This window comes from Cydia strobilella, chromosome 5, assembly GCF_947568885.1.
Source record: "Cydia strobilella chromosome 5, ilCydStro3.1, whole genome shotgun sequence".
Taxonomy (NCBI): domain Eukaryota; kingdom Metazoa; phylum Arthropoda; class Insecta; order Lepidoptera; family Tortricidae; genus Cydia; species Cydia strobilella.
Window position 1 is genome coordinate 18,791,279 of NC_086045.1, and position 11,241 is coordinate 18,802,519.

Below are 11,241 nucleotides of genomic sequence, written 5' to 3' on the forward strand. Positions count from 1 at the left end.
TGTTTGTAAATTTATTTTGTTTACCTTTATTTTAATAATTTAACGTTTCGACGCAGGCGGCCTAGCCAAGGTGACAATCGCTTGCGCTTCACTATCGAATATTTTTGTGTCTCTCTATTACTCTTCCATATTAGTAGAATATAATAAAATAGAATAAGATTTTATTCATATGCACAAACAAACAAGACATTACATAATATAAAAGAAAACATAAGATTAAAGTGCCACGAAATGGCCTCATCTCAGCATGTTGCTGGTGACTTCCAGCGCTGATCTTCCGATGAGATCATCAGGTGAGAAGTATCACGGAAGGTAACAGACAAGAAGAAAATATATAGTTTGTCAAAGGACTGTCTTATGCCCGACCTTGACCGTTCCGATATATCTGATGGCGACTGTAAATTGACTGCCAAAATCATAACTCCCCCAGTAAACGACGAGCAGTTACTACCGATTTTAACTGACAATTTGAAAACAGACAGACAGAGAATAATTTATATTACTAGAAAAACGATCCGCAGACTTAAGATTAACCAGTAAATGAAGGGGTGTATTTCAGTGCTCAGTTTTGAGAAACAAATTATTTAATTAAAATGAAATTAGGTTACTCAAACTTCAAGGAGATTCAATGTGTAAGTTTGAAATTGTTGTAATACGGTCTCTAATTCTTTTTAATGCCTTTATTATTAAGTTGCTTAATACCAAAGATTTACAACATTTAGATTTAATTTAGATTTGAAGATTTTTTTTTGTTTTAGATTTATAACTCCGTATAAGATGGATACAGTCTAAGGAAAAATCAAGAAAATTTGATTCTCGAACAGATGACGCCACCACGTTTTACCACCTTTGGCCTATTCTCGACTAGATGGCGTTGACGGTTTCGTTTGTTATTTAACAATTTTAAACGCATATCAGTGAAAGAACATGGGTCAAAATCATATAAAAATAATAAATGCAATTATTTAAAAATACATAATGGTATTTTTAACCATCTTCATTTTTAGTTTGTCGTGTGTCGATAGATGGCAGTGAATTTACTGTGGCTACAAACTTAAAGCGAGGTTTAGACTAGCAAGAACTTGCATGCAATTTACGTTACATTGCCGTCTACTAAGGTAAACTGCATTCAAAATGATTATCGGAAACCGCAATGTAATGAGAATTGCATGCAAGTTCTTGTTAGTCTAAACCTCGCTTAACTATGACAGTAGATACTCCTCTATCCTATATATTCTCTTTGCTTAATACCAAATTATGTACCTACTAACTTTTTGAATTTAATGATGTGAACAAGTTTCGGAACAAATCAAATTATTTTATTAAATATTTTGATGTGTTTTTTTTAAGTAGTCACACTACTATATATAAATTAAAAACTGTAATATATGTCATATATTAAAGAAAAAGTGAAGAAGCCCTCCAGTGGTATCCGGCCTTCACCACTGGAGGGCTTCGTCACTTTTTCTTTAATATATGACATCTATTACAGTTTTTAATGATGTGATTCAATTTCTGCAACAGATTATGCCAGCTGTCACTTATGTTGTAGTCGGTCGTGTTCACGATTTTTAGATTTATCGCCACTATTCTTTTAATGTATATTTTATAAATTCGTTGCGAACTGTTACTAATTTATTTTGCAACTTGTTTGCTAATACGGACGTGTCTTTTATTATTTGTTTTATATATTGTGTTACACTTCCTGCTGCACAAGATTATGGCCTAACAGAAGATCAGCGCCAGCCCAGCCAGGCTACCACCATGCTGTGTCGGGACCATTTCTTGGCTTATATGTAGAGTTGTGTTATGTGTTGTTTTATTTTTTTATTTTTCCGCGAATAAACGCTCTCTATTCTATTCTATTCTAATTCTGCAGATAGGGCGCTGAACCAGAACTCCACCTCGGGTGTCCGTCATGAGATTAGCTCAATTTAGCTCGATGGTGCCATAATATTGCATTGTCATTGTCACCCAACTGACATATAATGGGAAGTCGGTCTATAGGCCTGGCAATAAAATGTAATGCTCAAACACAGTTAGAGGGAAATGCTAGGAACACAATTTTTGACTTCGTAACTGTTTGGACTAGTTAGGAGGTAAACATATCAAAAACCCCGGCCGTAGCCGGTTTGAAGGTCCTATTTTTGGGGTTTTCTCTTATATCTCGGAAACTACGCGTCCTAGCTACATGATTATTTATACAAAATGAAAGCTGATAAAATTTGCTACAAGTATTATTCTATCAAGTTTTTCGATATATTATATAGTTTTCGAGATATACGTTTCTGAAAGTCTGTAATTTTGCATTAAATTTCCTTCAATAATATTCACGGTGCTCACGATGAACTCGAAAGATTTCAGCAGTGTATTACTGATCATATTTAAAGACTAAAATGTCCTATAAGCTTTTCTGGAGATCGCCTAGTTTCAGAGTTAATACTAATTAAAAAAACAAAACATTTTTTTATTGTTACTAAGTGCAAAACCCCTCTATGATGGCGACGTCGCCACTATGCGACGTAGTTTTGTGTAAAAAATTATCATGTCGCTAGGACGCATAGTTTCCGAGATATGTGAAAAACCGAAAAATGGGACCTTCAACATATTATTGGTAAAAAAAAAACATTACATACACAACAACACAATCATTTTAGCAAATAACTTTCATTACCATACCTAAACTAAGCATTCTATAATTTTCTGACAAACAAAGTAAACTTCACCAGTCAATTTTAAAAAGAAATAATCCTATTCCGGAAGGTCCCCAGAGCTAATGAGTACAATGTCGCACATCATCCATTGTTGGAGATTGTCTCAGATATTAGCGTTGCGATCAATCACGGGTGTGCGCGTGACATGTACGTAATTAGGCGTACGAGACGAGCCATGCTCTTATTCCGATGAACGATATTATAATAGATCTCTTAAAATAAAAAAACCAGCCAAGTGCGAGTCGGACTCGCGTTCCAAGGGTTCCGTACATTACACAATTTAAACAATGTATTTTTTATGTGAAACATGAGTGAAATGTCTTTAAAATACCCGTAGGGGTCGGATCAAAAACTAAGTAATTAAGTCCGGCTCACATTTCTAATAGGTTTTCCGGTGATCTATAGGTAAAGATCTAATTTGTGTATTTTTTTCAAAATTTTTGTCCCAGTAGTTTCGGAGATAAAGGGAGGATGGTCATTATTTGCCTACTTTCTTGAATAACTTCTAAATAGTTTGTCCTAAAATTATATAAAAAATATGTTTGAAATTCACACAATGAGCTCTTTCATTTGATATATAACACTATATAGTTTGACAAACTTTATTTTTTTATTTTCTCATTTACCCCCCAAAAGTGGCCCCCGTGTTTAAAATTAATTTGTTTACGTTACATGTCCATCTTTGGGTGACAAACTTACATATGTGTACCAAATTTCAACTTAATTGGTCCAGTAGTTTTGGAGAAAATAGGCTGTGGCAGACGTACAAATAGACAAACAGACAGACGCACGAGTGATCCTATAAGGGTTTCGTTTTTTCCTTTTGAGGTACGGAACCCTAAAAATTACTCCCACTACCTTTCCGACACATAAATCTTTGTCAGATATATTTATTACAATATATAGTTATTATAATGCAATATTAATTCAAAATTACAATTGGCCAATTCACTACCCGATTATTCTGCTTTGTAAAAAAAATGCTTTAAACTTTCGGAGAAATGGGGCAAACGATTTGTCATTTTGTACCTTTCAGTCGGCTAGATTATACTAAGTAAATTTTGGATAAACGCGCCTATTCCTCCTACCTACCTTTCCTACTTGTTCTTCTCACAAAAATTACCTTACCTCTTTAACGAAATGGAATCTGAATCCAGAAACGTAATACTTTTTGATTTTAGACGTTTTAATAGGAGAAATTGTATGTTTTTTTATAGCTGCTTGCAAAGTTTATGAACCAAAATACAAATTAAAAGTAAAAAGAGTTATAGAATTTTATTTTATCACTTTTCCTTAACATATGCGTTTTGCCCGGGCCTCCCCTAGCTACAGTTTTCACTTTCAATCGAATTTATGCACTATAATTAAGCATTTCAAAGTGAAAACAAAAGACTACAAAGTAATTTTAATATCGCTGCTTTCTATCTTAATAATTCGTAAAAGTACTTAATTTGCGAAGATAATAGGTTTCGCAGATCGTGAATCTTCTTAATTACCAACAATGTTGAAATTAAGCTTTAAACGAGTTTTAATTAACAAGTTGGGAAGGTCGCGTGTAAGTGGGTACGAAGATGTTAAAGCAATGTTGCCGATTTTACTATTTTATTCGCTTTATGTACCGTTTTTAGCCGAGCGAGCGCGAAGCGTGAACGAAGCGTCTTCATTGTTTTGGCTTGTTAGCTTGTGTTGCATAGGTAGTTGTTATTTACAATTAATATAGTTGCAGAATTTATGACTAGACTAGGTGTAAAATAATTCATTACCTAAAATACATAAATTAATGTAAAAAACATTACATTTTATACATACAAAACATACATTTTTTAAAGATATTATTCCAGTAAAAGCCAGTTTTTGTGTCGGTATAGGTAACAAAATTGAGCCAATCTCGTATTATTTGATGGACGTTAACTTTACGACCTTAATATAAGTAGGTCACTGCTTCAAGAGGTATGTAATTCCAGGTATCTAAAGGTAAATTAATACAGTTTCCCTACCTAACTGTTTGACCTCGTAATGTTGTTACTGGCTGGATAACTCACGGCTTCATCAACGTAGGTCTAAATTTTGTTAGCAAACTTAGCAAATATAAATATCAGAAAAGAACGAATTTATACAACGATTTAATGGGCTTGGCCGGTAGAAGAATTTTACAGATGGCGCCAGCATAGGTTTTACCAGTCAGTCCTATGAAAAGTATTAAATTCTTGTTTTTTGGAATTTTATGGCCTGGATGCCCTTTAAGCCAAATCTCATAGAACCGAACTTTTTTTTATAGAGACAGGTAAAACGTATGCTGGTGCCATCTAAACAAACCTTTGACAGTTGCCAACCCTATTTTTAGCAACGTTTTAATCACTTTGTTCTCCGTCTGTCGAGACTTAAAAAAACCCTAAAAAACTTCTAAGTTAAACGCAATTTATAGATGGATAAGACCGCTTATGGAATTAAAGCTTGTAGCCGACTTTCAGTTGACCTAGAATCACGAAATTTGGTATATGCCATGTAGCACAAAGTAAAAGAAAAAGTGCGAAATTCGTCACTTTTCGACCCGCAAGCGAAAAGCTTCTATGAACACCGTCTGTTCATAGGTGCTTCTCGCTACAAACGGTGAAACCCCCTGTTATCAGCTACGCCCGTAGCAATGTTACTTTTGACAAATTAATACTATAATCCATTTGCACTTGTTGGCCACCCCTACGCTCCGTAGAACGTTGAATATGGACAAATGAGCAGCAATTTGCCTACGGTTCGAAGCCAATGTGAATATGAAATGAGTATTTAAGCCACCCATTTGGATCACTCTCGCCGATGCCAATCATTTCAAAACGGCCGCGGTCTTGGGCAGATGACTATTAATTTGTCGATAGCTCAGCGGTTTAAGCACTATTTATGATTGGCTGCTAGAATAAAATGATTCAAATTTCAATAATTTCGGTAACTAAACATTTCGTGATTGAATCTTGAAGCAAACATTTTGTCGATTGATTACTATTGTATTGTATTTATTTTGTACTAGCTGTTGCCCGCGACTTCGTACGCGTGGATTTGTATGTTGGTGGTTATATATTCTCCATGAGCATAATAGGTATAGAACATTATGCAGCAAAAGATATAATAGATAGGACGGTTAATCATTTGTTAATAATTATACAACGCATGAAATTTGTCTTTCACAAACTACGAAGTTTCAAGACCCTAACTGAAAAAATAATTTCCCGATATAATCCCTCGACCCTCTTAGAAGATTTACAAGTCCACTATTTAAAAAAAAATCGCTCCCGAAACTATTAATACAAACTTTTCAAAAACGGTGTAAGTAATCAGTTTTTGTCTATTTTGATATAATGCCCTAGCTTTTTACCAAGTTTCAAGTTCCTAGCTTAAAATAAAATTTGTACCACATATAAACTTACATCACCTTTTTAACCCCTTTAGGGATTGAATTTTTAAGAACGTTGAAATCACTTTTCTTGTATTTTAACAATATGCCTTTTTACGAAGTTTCAAGTCCCGCACTCAAAAAAATTTATGATCTCGATACAAACTTTCAACCCCTTTTTCACCACCTTAGGGGATGAATTTTGAAAAACCCCTTCTTAGTGGATACTAACGTCATAAAAGCTACCTATTGTGAAAAATTCAGCTCTCTAGGTCCAACGGTTTGGGCTGGGTGTTGATTTAAGTGAGTCAGTCAGTCAGGACTTTTACGTTTATTATGGTATGGGACAATCCTACACAAATTAACCTAGCCCCATAGTAAGCTCAATAAGGCTTGTGTTGTGGGTACCAGATAGCGATATATATAATAGATAGATACATACTTAATAGAAAACATCCAGTTTACTCAGGAACAAATATCTGCGATAACACACAAATAAATGCCCTTACTAGGATTCGAACCCGGGACCTCCTCCTGTTTCGTAGGTTCCACTACCAACTAGGCTGGAAGTTAAACTTGGCAGTAAGAACGCATACATGGATCCCTTTTAGCTCCATACTTGACGTAGCACTTGGCATGAAAACTTAGCGTGGTCCGTTTCTAGGTATCTGGCTCCCGCTCTTGCACAACTGCAAAAAAGGATCATAGGAATTCGAAAGGAAGATTAGGCTTCTTATATGTATATACATTTTTAATAATAAGCGAAAAATCGTATAAGTTTAAATTATACAATTATAAACTCCTTTTACGAGAATTTTGGATCACTTCGATTCATAGAAATAACATACAATATTTATTCATGAAAGTACCCAATTATTAAAACCTATTTCATAACCGATATGAACCACATCATCTTCTAGTCAACGCAGGAGTCGTAAATGTGGTGATTAACATTGTCCGCCCTAGCCTCTCTTTATGTATGTACATGTAGGGTGACCAGACGTCCTGAAGTTTTTGAGATATCTCGATTGCCAACGGTACTGATTTTGGCCATGCTCCGAAATTTGGGGAACAGAACATTCTTCCGATTTTTGATCACCAAGCATCAAAACCTACACCACCATCGCCAGCACCATAATTACTAAGCGATTTTTTTCTTGTAAGTCTGTAGTAAGATTTTGCAATGCAAGATAAATACCGTGGCCTGTAAAACGAGAAAATACTTAATTGAAAAGTAGATTCTACTCGTCAAACGGCTATATATATATGACGGCGGGATGGCCAAAAAGCGAAGGGCGCAGTACCTCGATGTATTAACTTCACAGTTTAAGTGTACGCTAGCAGTTCATGAAGTAAGCATTCGGAAATATTAACTAGCAATATCAAGAAAACACTGCTTATAATTGTATTATTGAGGTAAATTCTAACATCCGTATCATGACTAGGATGCGACATATATATATATAACTTTTAAAAATAGACTTCCTATTTTTCATACAAAATAAATATTATCTTCAATGCTTGTCACGCCTTAAACATAACAAAATTCGCAATACCCACATTGCGTTTTAGAATAAACTTTAAAGTGTATTAAAAATTAAAACACAAGTTATTTTTAAAGGTCGCTGAACAAATGTTGGTCAGTATGAGTACAGCCTACAGTTAAATTTTTTGCTGGTATTACAGAGGCCACACCCGGTATAATAATTTAATTTCTGATCTCGATTTCCAATTCCTCAAACAAGCAAATACATACAAGTGTTACAATTCAGTTGTATCGAATAGATATATGTATGTTGACTTCAAGCAAATACAATATTATTATTTTTTCCGAATTTTATTTATTTAAAATTTATTGCACAAAATATATACAACAACGTACAAAAGGAAACCTGACCTCTGGTCTGGCAACCCTACGCACAGTTTACGACCCCCACAATACTTGCGATAAGCATTGTCACCTAGTCGTAAATTCCTTCCATTACCAATATCACGGAACAAGTAATGCCTAGTTCTAAAGTACCTACAGGTTCTCTGTCTCTCACCTAATTTAGATTTTTAGCTAGGTAGGTACTCAAATTGGTCGTTATTGCTCCGAATTCGCTTAAGATACTTTAATTGTCAATGACTACCTAACAGATGAAAACAATCAATGCTTGTTGAGATACTAAGAAGATCGATTTTGAATATTTAGTTTTTTATTTTGTGATATAGGAGGCAAACGAGCAGACGAATTGCCTGATGGTAAGCGATTACCGTCGCCCATGGACATCCGCAAAACAAAAGGTGTTATAAGTAAGTAGCCGGCCATTAAGATGGGAGTAAGCTCTTTTCTTGAAGGTCGTATCGATCCGGAAATACCGCAGGCGATAGTTCATTCCACAGTTTATCTGTGCGAAAGTTTTCTAAATGTAGGCTTTAAAATAGGTTTAAAGCAGATTAAGATGTGTGCCGCAATTTCAGCAATAGGAATAGTTATTGACAGTTCACAGATATCAGAATTAAAATGCCAGCCCGAAAGTTCACGCTTTTGCCACGCCACGCGATTATGGCTTCTATTTCTCCCGCGGCAGATCGGTCTTGTCGCCGGGCAACCCTACAATACAACGTCTTGATTATGTCTCGAGCAGATTGAATACTCCCGAAGCGAGCCGGAACAAAGGGTCTTATTGTTATTCACCCCAGTGTGATGCGACCGCGACAGGCTAACTAGGCGAGAATCCCCACCCTACTGATTGTTTAGAGCAAAGGACACGCTAAACGGAGACCTTTTCGACACACTTATTACGAGGCTCGACATATTATGGGAATGCTTTTCGACATCATCACATTTGTAGCTTAATGCCTACGTTCAATTAATGGTTTGGTAATTATTTTACAATAAACAAAGCTATAATATACACGAAATCATTCCCGCACCAAAAACCCCGATGTATATTGATGATAGATTAAGTATTTCCCAATACATAACAATGGGAATGCAGCCGCAAAAGTTTTGCTGCCGCCGTATTCTGCACTCAAACAACGAGTAGGATAGATGTTTAACTTTCATTATAGAGCACTATCTAAACTCGCACCTAATACGTACGAGTATAAACAAACTACAAACTTGATTACGAGGATTGAGAGAAAAAATAAACAACAGAAAAAAATCTAAGGGAAAATGTTTGCACGGGTATCAGACACCTTTACTCTCAAACCCCGGAAACAGAACCCCGGGAGACGCCCGAAGGGTGTGTACACCTTGTTTTTGTTGTCAAACATAATTATAAGGATTCATGTCATTTCTTTTGAAAGTACATAAATATATAATATTCTTCAAGATACCTACACTTATGAATGTCAAAAATCGTGACGTTTCACGTCGTAAGATATTGCAGGTTATTAAAAAAATCATCCTGTATAGGTAGGTAGCTATATACAAATAAAGAAAAAGATATCTGACGGCCTGTGAGTATCTCACCTTATCTTACTCTAAAATGTTTTAATCGTGATTACAATAATATGTGAACTGAATTAATATTTAGTGTAATTTTAAGCTTTTGTTATTAGAGTGACTCAAATCAATGTCAGATGTTGGATATTTATTTACTTATAGTTATAATATAAATAAATGAATAAGGTTTGCAAGTAGGCAATTAAAGAGCTGACGCTTTTAATTAATACATTTTAGTTCGAGAATGAGTCATATTTATATGATTTAGACTTTATATCGATAACGATAACACTTTAGTCGATATTTAATAAATCACTAGCACTGCATTGTGCATTTGGCCCCCGTCAAATAAATTACGGCTTATTTTAATTACAATTGCCATCATTCACGTGACGCCTAACAAAAAGAGTTCTTTCAAAATGACAACATTGTAACCAGTTGTGTATATAGAGTTTTGAATGATTCACGGTTAGTTTCACTAGACTTATATTGACCGGGATATAGACCGTGATTACCTTTTGTATTATTTGTGAGCTCCCGATATTTCGACGCAGTTACATGCATCATGTTCATGGTCGAAATATCGGGAGCTCACAAATAATACAAAAGGTAATCACGGTCTATATCCCGGTCAACATAAGTCCAGTTGTGTATATTTCTGTCGAAATACTCTGTAATTGTGTCATCTCTATGTTTATTGTACAAAATTGTATTTGACGTGTACCTGTATTGTACCAATAAAGATTATCTTATCTTATCTCAGGGTGTGTAAAATTGCCAAAAACAACGCTAATTAAGAAACATCCACAAAACACACAAGCTAATAATTACAAAGGCCTCGAAAGCTTATTAGACTTCTCTTTTTTAAACTGGGACAGTTTGATGAAACTGGAGGGGAGCGGGGAGCGACGGAAACCAATCATCAAAAATTTAAGAGAAAATTTGGAATATTTTTGATATTTCACTGATACCTGTAAAAATGCTATCGCTTTGCGCGTTAAAATAGAATGTCCAATTGCTAAAAACTCACTAAAAATTCGTAGGTTTTTCTTAAATTTAATTTAACTGCTTACATGTATGTACATATAGTCTAACAGAACAATAAAATGGTCTCAATCACAATACGTGATACGTGATACCCAATATCGGATGCGGCAACGACAGATGCTTATAAAATAAACCAAAATTGTATCCTCATCAATAATTCCTAATTACATACATACATATTTACAAATCAGTTTTTCCTGCAAGACAAATCAGTTTCCTGCTGACGCCTCCTGGACCACTCTGTATAGATCCATGTCAACGTACAGACTACAGACGCACTGTGGGCTGAAATTCGGCTCTCATTGACATGGAAACAAACTTTTTTTTTTATTTAAATAGATTTTGCCCAGTATTGTTATGGGAACTTTAAAATTTGGGACGATTTGGCAGAAATAGTGTAGAGTTATGATTTTTTTTCTCGAAAAAAATGTATGGAGCAGGAACAAAAAATCAATTTACATATTTCATAAACCGCAAAACAAACCGAAATATCCTCGCAGATGGTAATACTACGAATAATTTGTGATTATTTAGCATACTACTTATTATATTATATTTCCGTCACGGGTGCGTTTTTTTAAATCGTTAATTGTTTTTATGGAAAAGTGGTAAAAACCGAAATTGACATTTTAAAGTTTATTTAAGTAATTGAAATGGGGTTT